Genomic DNA, 11,389 nt, shown 5'->3' with positions numbered 1-11,389 from the left:
AGAACCACTGAGAGGCCAAAGAGAGTGAGACTCGAGATGAGCCTTGCAAACAATAACTGCTTTTTTATTTATGGCCAAAGTAAAAAGGCTGGGTGACAAAACTACAGTGACGTGCAGTCAGGGGAGGCAGGGGAGGCACAGCCTCACCACTGTCGTCATGAAAAGAAAAAAAAATGTAAAAGGAAAAAGCTGAGCTGGTTGCTGCCTCACCATGGATGACTCTGCTTAACTGTTTAAAAAAGCCTCTAAAAAAGCGCCCTCTACTATGAGGCAGGAGAACTGCATGCCTCATCTAGTCTGACTTTAGGCTTTTTATGATCACTCGAGCAGAGTTAAGCAAGGGTTAAAAGCGTAAAGATTCCTGACATAGGTGAGGCACGCAGTTCTCCTGCCTCATAGTGGAGGATGTTCATTTGGGCGGGGCTTCTTCAGAGGACCCGAGGCAAGAGCAGAGTTGCAATCCTCTCTGAAACAGCTGGAAAAGGTACGTGTGGGTTACAGGGAGGGGGAGGAATTCAAACTTCAAAGTGTAGTTTGATTGCAGGCAGAGCCATGTTGCCTTTTCAAACCTGTAATCAGTGAAGCTGGGCTGGATCCTTCCAGGGCTGGGGGAAAGTGTCTGTGTTTGAGAGAGGGGGGAGAGAGGGAGGAAGGAGGGGACGGGAGAAGAAAAAGAAAAAGAAAGAAGGAATCTTCTTTTGCAAAGGAGAAAAACAAATGCTGTTGCTTTAAATCGGAACTGAGCATGCCTGGCTGTGGAATTCTGGGAGTTGAAGTCCACAAGTCTAAAAAAATTTGAAACCCACCACTGGGTCAGTGCCTCACTAGCCATAAACCTCACTGCACGTCACTGCAAAACTATATACAAAATATACAGACAAAATGCATGTAAGGAATAGCCACACTCCTGCAAGAGCAGCTTATAGTATTATATACATTTTATGCTGATAGAAACAAGTTTACATAATTAGAGACAAAGGTTCATTAACAACATAGTCTTTAAAGGATTTTTTGTTCATGCCCCTGTCTCTATCCACCTTATCTATGGAGCATTCCTATAGCCATATGTGCCCCCACCTGCCCAAGTTTATTCAGCAGAATGCTTTTAGGATTCAGAATTTATGAAGCAGGAAAACTCCCTACTCTGGTTCCTTTATCTGTGGGGCCTGATATTCCTGGGTAATAGTTTCTGCTATATTTTCAAGGATGTGCCCAGCTTTTGAAGCCAAGAACAGAAGTGAGACACAGAAGTGAGATAACAAATTGCACTAATGCCAACCAGTATCAAGGTTACAATAAGCTAGAATTAGTTCCTAACAACTAATTCCTGACAGCATACAATAATATAAGCAGAAGCCAATAACAAAGCTTAATTCCTAATAAATGATTTCTAGCAGTATATCATATCAGACACAAACAGAAAATATTGGTTTGATCACGATGCTCCTTCAGTTGCAATCTAGAAGGGTGAGACCTAGTATAGTGTTAATGCCTCACTGAATGAAATATATTTAATACAATAATACATGGTATTTTATAAGCACTGAGACACTACCTAGAATGGATAAACATATGCCATTAAGCTCATGGCCAATGTCACTCTAGTCCAAGGGCAAATAATTCCATTGAGTTTTCCATTCTTTCCATCACTCAATGAGCTTAAAAAAGGGTGAGGAAATGCTTAGAATGCTGTAGAATAAGACTAAACATAATTGTTTTAACAACACAGGGGTGGGCTTCAAAAGTTCCAGCAACAGGTTCACTGCCCCATTGCTGGGTAGGCGTGGCCATGGTGGACATGACCTAGTTGGCCTCATGAACCACGGCGGGGAAAGGGGCTTTTTTGCCCTCCCCAGGCTCCAGAGGCTTTCCTTGATGCTGGGGGAGGGCGAAAACTGCTTACTCCGGGCTCTGGAGCCCCTCCAGAGGCTGGAAACAGGCCCATTTTTGGACTTCTGGAATGTCTGGTAAGCCCATTTTTTGCCCTCCCCCAGCCTCTGTGTGGGCCCTGCACTTACATTGCGTGATGAACGGGCTGCGTTGAGACTCCTGGGATGGACGCGGTGGGATGGCTGGAGCCAGCCAGGGATGGCATTTGGGGGTTCACCAAACTGGGCAGAATCCTAGCTAGAGGATTGCCCGAACTCATACAACTCCCCAGCAGCCCACCCCTGTATCACCACCTCCTTGAAGATGTTTCATGAAATAATGTGATCTCCCTATTTCTAAAGCAAAACTAAGTTGCTGATTGCTTTGCTTTACACCAGTATTTTCCAAATTTGGCAAATTTAAAACATGTGAACTTCAATTCTCATAAATCTCAAATTCTGGGAGGTAAAGTCCATATGGCTTAAAGTTGCCAGGTTTGAGAAACACTGCTTTAGACTACTTTGATTCTACCTGTGTAATTTTCTTTGGCACACACAATGTTTTTTTTAACTCCAAATGAGATTTCAAGGTGATTTGAAGCACCTGGTCAAGGCAAGTCACATTGTTTCTTAACCTCCGTAAAATAAATTTCGTTCACAGAAGAATATACCTCATCAAGTGAGTCAAAATGGTTGTATAAATAGGCTTGTGAAAATATATGATCAACCCTGCATGATGGAAGGAATGAAATATTTTTTTCAGGGCTGAAGGAGTAGGGGGGTCATAACTTTTGGAATTAATATTCCTCTGACAAATAAGTAGTGAATCAAGTTTATTTTTTTAATACACCGGTAGCAGAAAATGATTTAGTGCTACTATTTTTACTATTAAGGAGAGTACTCTGTCACAAACTTGAATCAGTTGCATCACCTTTTTTGGTCTAGAAACTCCCAGATGTATTAGAACTTTTGCAAACAACAAAATTTGTAAATCTTGGTTGAGGTAAATATTTCCAAAGGATATAAACAAACTTTCCTAGACCTGAGGAGGGCAATGGTAGTATGCAGTTTGAAAAATAAGTGTGATTTGAAGAGAAATAGGATTAAGTGGGGAAGAGCTCATTGAAAGGAGGATGGAAATGAATGACTTACGATACTTTCAATCATGGTCCAAGGTGAAGCATGGGGTGGAAGCAGATATTGTTGCTTTTGTGAATCACCTAAGCTGTAACTTAGAAGCTTGGCGTGCAGCTTTTTTTTTTTTTTGTCTTATTAGATCTCTTGGGGACTTTTGAACCTATCAATCCTAATATGGTTCTGGGCCTCTATAAAAGTTACAATTTGAGGGCATGGCATTGTAAGTGTCTACTTAAAATGTAAGTTTTAATTTTTATTTTATTTAAAAGATTAAAATCCAAAATACAATTTACAAAGACAAAGCAAAAATTTAAAAATTAAAATTAAAATGACAAAAAACAAACTACATATTATTTCCCCAGCTGAACAATGACAGATATGGTGCAACAATAATAATATAAGATTCTACATCTATCTGAAATACAATTTGATCTGTCATACATTGTATATATGAAGAAAAAAATAGTTAACAGGTTAAACAATAGCAACATTAACCTTCAAGGCTTCTGTTAACAATGTGACCTTTAAAAGTATTTTTTCAAGCTCTTAATCTTTCCTTCTTAGTGATACCGAAATATGAGACCAACTCACAGTTTAGTGGAATCTACCCTGCCATGGATAGGTATCTTCTTAGGGGAAATATTGTAATTAAATTTTGTCTACCAGAGATTACTAAGCTGCATTCTGTAGGTAAATAAAGACCTGAAAACTGAAATTTGAGGTGCTAATTTTATTTATGATAAACAAAAATGTCCATTACAACAAATCATCTTCCTTTATTTTTCATATTTCATTATCATTATAATAAGCTGTGCCCCCCCAAAAGAAAGAAGGAAGGAAGGAAAGGAGGAAAGAAGGAAAAGTTCTTTGAAATAACCAGGAGTAAAACAGTGTAGCTTGCTGTTTTCATCTCTTGATCAAGAAAAACATCTGAGGCTGATGAAGGGATCAGAAGATGCTGTAAAATTGTTGGAGTTTTACATGGAGTTGCCTAACTATTTTCATCAATGGGGAACCTGTTAACAGATTACAAATTAGATGTTAAAATTTGACAACACAAAAGTAGCTAAACAAGTGTCTTTGTTTCTAATTACCAAACTAATTCAAGAAGAAACATTTTGCTGGAGGCAGCATCAACGAAGCAGCCAAATTATATAATAAAGAAAAACTTCTGTCAGCCTAGGCTGGAGGAACCCTAGTTGTCAATGGATGGCTGAAGAATTTGAAATAAGTGTTAAGGACCAACTTCTATGGGAATATTGATGAATTATAACAATGCCAGCAAATTAGGTTTGCATGTGGTTGATCAAAGTTTCTGGTAGCTAATTTGAAGCAAAGGAATCAAAGGCAGGTGAAGTGAAAGCAATATCTGTATTCACCAGTGGTGGGTTCCAGGATCCCGTTCCAACCGGTACAATTGGAATGGGCCTGGCGGCATCCACATGGACAAATGCGCATGCATCTTAGTGCCTCCGCAACTCTCCAGCTGCTCAGCGTTGCATCACGCAGGCGCTGTACACACCATGCGCGTGCTCGGAAGTGCCAAAGACTTAAAAGACCGGTAAGGAGCTCGGGCAGGTGGGTGGGCCTTCCGGAGCACCATACCAGAACGGTATCCAGTGCTCCAGGCAAGCTCCGGTACGCTTACCGCCTACAACTCACCACTGGTATTCACCCAAGAAAGAAAGGAAAGATTGGGGAGAAGATTAGGCTTCAAAGCTAAAGGGAAGGGAGCATGGAAGATTTCCTTTTTCATCAAGGCTATAATAATATGGAACCCAGTGCATCCTTGAGAAGAAAGTACTACCTGAATCCCTGAACGTCTTATTCTGGGTCCACACAGCGCATTGCACAACATTTGTAACAACATTTCTTCTTCTCTTTACAACCATAATCTGTCGAGCACTTGTTAGGCAGAGGACCAGAGCAATCGCAGATATCTATTGGGCACGCCCCTGGCTTCTGTTTAACTGGACCTTCTAGAAATGGCAGAGGGGAAACAAGGGGAAAATGTAGTGGGATTATTACATTACATTATTAATTGTTATTAATTCACCATCACTCAAGGCAGTTTTATTTGGAACAGCTTATATCTTGCAACAATACTTCTAACACCATTGCATCAATTTCCATTCCACTTTAGCTTTTACTTTCCACATCCTCTCTCCTTCTTCAGGCCCTGGTACTTTTCCAGCTTTTCATACTCTTTCCTGGTGTTGCTGTCACTTGATGGTAAGAGCACTTGGGACAGTGACTTCTAGGTTGAGAGAGTCTCCCAAAATCTAGAAATGACATCAAAGTTGGGGGCAATATGTAAACCGCTTAGAGAGGGCTGTAAAGCACTGTGAAGCAGCATATAAGTCTATGTTCTATTGCTATTGCTATTGCTATTGCTATTGCTATTGCTCTCTCTCTCTCTCTCTCTCTCTCTCTCTCTCTCTCTCTCTCTCTCTCTCTCTCTCTCTCTCTCTCTCTCTCTCTCTCTCTCTCTCTGTGTGTGTGTGTGTACATGTAATTAGCAGACAAAAAAATCTCATCACTTTCAACCTCAAAATTATTACCAAAGATTTTTGAATAAAAGCGTTGAACTCATTTTCCAGGAGACTAATAGCAATAGCACTTATACTTATCTACCGCTTTATGATGCTTTACAGCTGTCTCTAAGTGATTTATAGTGTCAGCAAATTTCCCCCAACAATCTGGGTCCTCATTTTACTGAGTCAAGCTTTAGCCTGGTGAGATTCAAATGGACAAATTGCAGCTAGCCGACAAAAGTAACATGCAGTACTGCATTCTAACCACTGCACCACCATGGATGAAGAGATGACTTAGTTAACATCTGCATCCCACACTTTCAAAGGTACCTCAGAAAGGATTTCAATCTGCTGCTAGACTTACACCTCTTCGAGGGGAAACTCTGAACAATTCCTCCTTCCTAACTGAAGCCAGAACAATTGGAAAAAAAGTCATGGAAAATTATTTCAATATATGATAACTATTGCAAGTTTATTATATGCACAGAGAAAGATTCAATGCTACCCACTTTGGAGGGATAGTTGATAAAGTTGACAAGAAGCAACAGGAAATTTCCCCAGAGATATTGCTCAACATATTATCGGTAGGATTCCTAATTCTACCTTTGTTTCAAAGGCCAATTCAATCCACTGATTTTTTCCAACTGCATATTTCATTTAAACCTTATCAAAATGAATTACAGCTTTCTCCAACCTCAAAGACCTGCAATATGTTATAGGTTAAAAAAGTGTCACAGCAACCAATGTGAAGTTGATTAAGTAATCAATTTCAACTTTAGAGTTTTTTTAATCATTCTTATTTCTTTTCCAGTGATATAAAATTAATATAGATTGACTGGAAATGTGCACCTTCAACTTATTGAGAGAAAATGGAAACTATAGTTGAAAAAGGTTGCGATCTAGAGATGCAGGTAATATCTCTATCTCTATTGCTATAGCTATATCATCTACTGCATATCAACTATATCTATCTCAAGGTCCAAAGATTGATTGAATAATATCATCACTACAGTTAATTTTATGAAGAGAATCTCCAACAAAATTTAAACATTTGCATTTCGGAAACTGCATTACAGTTTAACGTATGTTATCATAATTTCCCTTATAGTAGTAAAAGCTATATAAATTAATATTCTATTAGCTCTATCTAAGAGACAATTTAAAAGTAAAGACAAAGACATAAAACTCAGTGAGGCTTCCTTCTCTTTCCTCCATCATCTCTCTTCACCAAACAGCTATTTTTATGTCTCACCTGTTCGGAGGTTGCTCCCGGTTGTGGTGGGGAATCCCATCCAAAGAGCTAGAAGGCCCACAAGGAGAAAGGTGATGAATAACTTCATGCTGTCCTCCAGATTCAGCAAATGACTTAGAATGATCAACAACTACTGCTGGGGGAAACAACATATGCACAGAAATGTAGTTAGGGCTACAGTTGCACAGACCTGCTATCAGAGTTTTACCAAACTGGTTTATATGCTTCAGTTTTATCTCCTCCCCCAGAAAGAAGCAATTATTTGCATTTTTGTTGAAACAGAAGCTAGGGTTACAACATTAGTAGCAACATTAGTAACTGCAATATTATGGGATAGTCCTCATCATGATCACCCTTTCCTGTATGTAAACTCTGATGGCCAACATAAGGAGATGTCTTCTTTTTTTGTCCTCAACCTCTGTCTGGCAAGCAGAGTCTTAAAATAAAATATTTTATATATAACATATATATATATATATATATATATATATATATATATATATATATATATATATATATATATATATATATATATATATATATATATATATATATATATATATATATACACATACATACATACATACATACATACATACATACATACATAAATAAATAAATAAATATATGAATACATACCTATTTCCCTGATACCTATTTCCCTGGCTCAACTGATAAGGAGGCGAGCCTGTGGCTTAGTGGCTAAGACTCCTGCCTAAGATATAATACAGCCCAGGTTCAAATCCCAGTAAGGGTATGGCTAGCTGACGAGAGCTAATTAGCTCGAAATAGATCTATACTAGTCTCCCTTTATTTATTTATCAGTACAAATACTATATATATATATATAGTACAGTGACGTGCGGTGAGGTTTATGACTGGTGAGGCACTGACACAGTGCTGAGTTTCAAATATTTTTAGACTTGTGGACTTCAACTCCCAGAATTCCACAGCCAGGCATGCTCAGTTCCAATTTAAAGCGACAGCATTTGTTTTTCTCCTTTGCTCCTTCTTTCTTTTTCTTTTTCTTCTCCTTCCCCTCCTTCCTCCCTCTCTCCCTTCCTCCCCCTCTCTCAACACACACACACACACACACACACACACACACACACACACACACGTTGGATTGGACTATCTCTCCTACCCCTTCCCTCTCTCACTCACTCTCAAACAAACCCCCCCACACACAAAAGTTGGATTGGATATTTTTTCCAGTGGCTTGAAAGCAGCTCCTCTGCCATCCCCCCCATTCCCCTGCTGCCTTTCCCAAACACCTCCACCATTGCAAATGCAGCCTGCTGTCTGGCTGGGGTGAGAGGAGAGGCAGAGAAGCTGGAGGGGAGCCGAGCCGAGCCTTCCAAAAGAAAGAGGCTGGGGGGAAGTGTGTGTACTACAGCATGGCTCTTTGCCTGGCTTCCTGCCTCCTCCTGTGGTCTCCTAAGTGCTCGCTTGTGCTCTCCCTCCCCAAGTGTAGTTTGATTGCAGGTGGAGCCACGTTGCCTTTTCAAACTTGTAATCAGTGAAGCTGGGCTAGATTTTTATATAGTTTTATCCAGCTGTGTGTGTGTGTGAGAGAGAAATGAATGGGGGCTTGGGGAGGAAGTCACTACACTTGGGGAGGGAGAGCACCAGTGAGGTTAAGCAGAGTCATCCACGGTGAGGCAGCAACTAGCTCAGCTTTTTCCTTTTACTTTTTTTTTTCATGATGAGAGTGGTGAGGCTATGCCTCACTTGCCTCACCTGACTGCACGTCACTGATATAGTATATAGTATATAGTATATAGTATATAGTATATAGTATATAGTATATAGTATATAGTATATAGTATATAGTATATAGTATATAGTATATAGTATATAGTATATAGTATATAGTATATAGTATATAGTATATAGTATATAGTATATAGTATATATATATGTGTGTGTGTGTGTGTGTGTGTGTTTTCGTAGATTTTCACGTAAGATCTTAGACCCGAATACAAAACCTGTATGTATGTATGTATGTAGGTAGGTAGGTAGGTAGATAGATACAGATACAGATACAGATACAGATACAGATATATAGATATAGTGTCACAACCCCTGGTATGCCGAAATATGGGAGGGAGCATATGGCTTCCCTTTTCTGCCTTTAGTTCACACTAGTAGCCATGCAGGCAGAAAGCCATTTTTTATGTTGCCTTTGTTACATTTGCTTTGCATTTGTGCTGATAAATAAATAAAGGGAGACTCCCTTTATTTATTTATCAGCAGAAATGACACACACACACACACACACACACACACACACACACACACACTGAACCTTTTTGATCAAGGTAGTCATTCAAATTTTCATATATAGTGGCCTTGTAAAATGTCTGCTTCTTTCATTTCCTCATCTGCCATGTGACTCAAGAGCCAAGATTTATTTAATTTATTTCCTGATTCCAGCAATTGGTTTTAATCTGGCTCCTTCAATTCTATGATCACGGTAATCTGCAGATCACACCATATTTTCATAGGCGGAAATTTGAAAAGTACATCACAGTTGATTCCATCTGAATGCTAGCAATCTTTCTTTCTTTTAGTAATAATTTTGCAATGGTAATTGAAGACAGCAACCCCAGAGCCCAGAGGATTTTCTTATTCATTGTTGAATATGTTGACTGGAAAGTGTAATCCAGATAAAGAAGGGAGGGAGCAAGGAGGGAGGTGGAATTTCCTATTCGTCCATCAACTTCCTCCAACATAATAGCGTGATACTCATCCATTGGGGCCCCAAGCCACCTGGCTGAGGCAAGTCTTCTGATTCTTACAGAACATTAGGATGGTGGAGGCAGATCCTATCTTGTCAGGGAAGATGCTCCCAAGGGCTGTCATGACAGAGAAGAGTCTTCTCTTGGATCCCATGAGGAATGTTACCAAATGATGCCCACAAATGATGGTGTGCATGCCCACAGAGAATCTGTCAAAGAAATAACCACGAGGAATGTTACCAAAGTATTCCAACTGGCCAAGACTTTGCTGTACCTTCAGCAAGGAAGAGAATGTTGCTGAACCAAAAAACTAGGGCAGTGGAATCCTGCAAGTGGTAGATTATCCTTGAAACTTCAGCCACATGTATATAATCTCCAATGAGCCTGGATGCCCCTCCCCATCTTTTAACAGCATTTATTATTTATTATTGTTCTCATTTTTGTTTCATTCTAATATGTACCAGATGTAATGTTTGTAAGCCGACCAGAGACATCTGTGACGAGATGCACAGTAAATTTAACAGACGGACAGACAGACAGACAGATAGATAGAGAGATAGAGAGGTAGAGAGATAGAGAGATAGATATAAACAACCTGTTAGCTTGGCTTGACTTTGGGATATTGAGGCACCAAATGGCTATTGTTTCTTATTAGGTCTCTTGACAGTTTGTGGTTAACTGACACTTTCTTGAAACTGAAATGTGGTTAGGTTATTTCACATTCACGCCATCCGCAATATCCTGTTACTTTTCCCATTCAACATCTCAAGCAAAGCAGTTCTTGTCTTCTTCTGATGGGCGGTCCTGTTAACAAACCTTCCTGATCCCGAGGACGCCGAAAAGTGGTGATATCAGGTTTAGAAAAGTTATAATATATTAGACGAGAATCACAAACATCTAATCTGGGGAAAAACTGATTGAAAGGAGGGACCAAATGTGGAGGCATATGTGATTGCCATTGTGGAGGTCTTTATCTATAGCTTATGTGCAGTGGTGGGGATTCAAATAATTTAACAACCGGTTCTCTGCCCTAATGATTTCTCCCAACAATCAGTTCACAAAACTGCTCAGAAAGTTAACAACCAGCTCTCCTGAAGTGGTGTGAAATGGCTGAATCCCACCACTGCTTACGTGGTTGGAGTGCAGCTCTCCTTGTTGTTTTAGATCTCTTAAGGACTTTTGATAATATCAGTTCTAATATAATTTGGGAATTCAGGGCACAGTATTACAATTATCTATTTATAAATGTGATTCTTTTTCCCACCCAACCCTTAGCTTTTCCTTCTTTGAGGTAGGGAAATGTGAGAATAACATCACAGTTTAACTGACTACTATTCTGTCATGGTTGTATTGTCTTTTTCTTTTAAAAATTGTAAATTAAAAATGACCAGGATGGCATTCCGCAGGAAAATAAAGGAAGAATTGAAAAGTGAAATTTGCAAAAGTGACTTTATTTATGATAGAGATGTAATCATTTGCATTGTAATAAAAACACATATAGTTTTATTCATTTTTCATTATCCACTGATCATCCATTGAAAATATGTATAGAATAGCAAGCTGTAAGACAGAAAGTGAGACATTCAGCAAAACAGGCAGAAACAAAAGTCCCCTGAAACAACAAGGAGTAAAGCAATGTGGCAGATATCTTGCTCCTTTCATCTCTTGTTCAAGAGACATTTTTGAGGCTTATGAAGGGATCAGAAAGATGCTGAAATATTGTTGAATACATTGAACCATCAAACCACTCCCATTAACCGGGAAACCTGTTATGGATTAGAAATGACCTGTTAAAACTTAAGTAAACAACACTCCAGAAGTCACTACATGAGCATCATATTTCTAACAACCAAACTA

The 11,389-nt window shown here is 39.2% G+C and overlaps 1 long non-coding RNA gene across 1 annotated transcript; it reads right to left on the bottom strand.

Annotated features, from left to right (window-relative positions):
* Positions 1-3,762: 3,762 nt before the first annotated feature.
* On the bottom strand, positions 3,763-6,965 carry LOC309390249. The gene is made up of 3 exons (XR_014175093.1): positions 6,792-6,965; positions 4,813-4,984; positions 3,763-4,021 (listed from the first exon to the last, which is right to left on the bottom strand). It is a non-coding gene; the product is annotated as an uncharacterized lncRNA (long non-coding RNA).
* Positions 6,966-11,389: the final 4,424 nt, after the last annotated feature.

This window comes from Natrix helvetica, assembly GCF_964273705.1.
Source record: "Natrix helvetica genome assembly, chromosome: 3".
Classification (NCBI taxonomy): domain Eukaryota; kingdom Metazoa; phylum Chordata; class Lepidosauria; order Squamata; family Natricidae; genus Natrix; species Natrix helvetica.
Note: the sequence above shows the minus strand (reverse complement) of the source record. Positions and strands in the feature narration are given on the sequence as shown.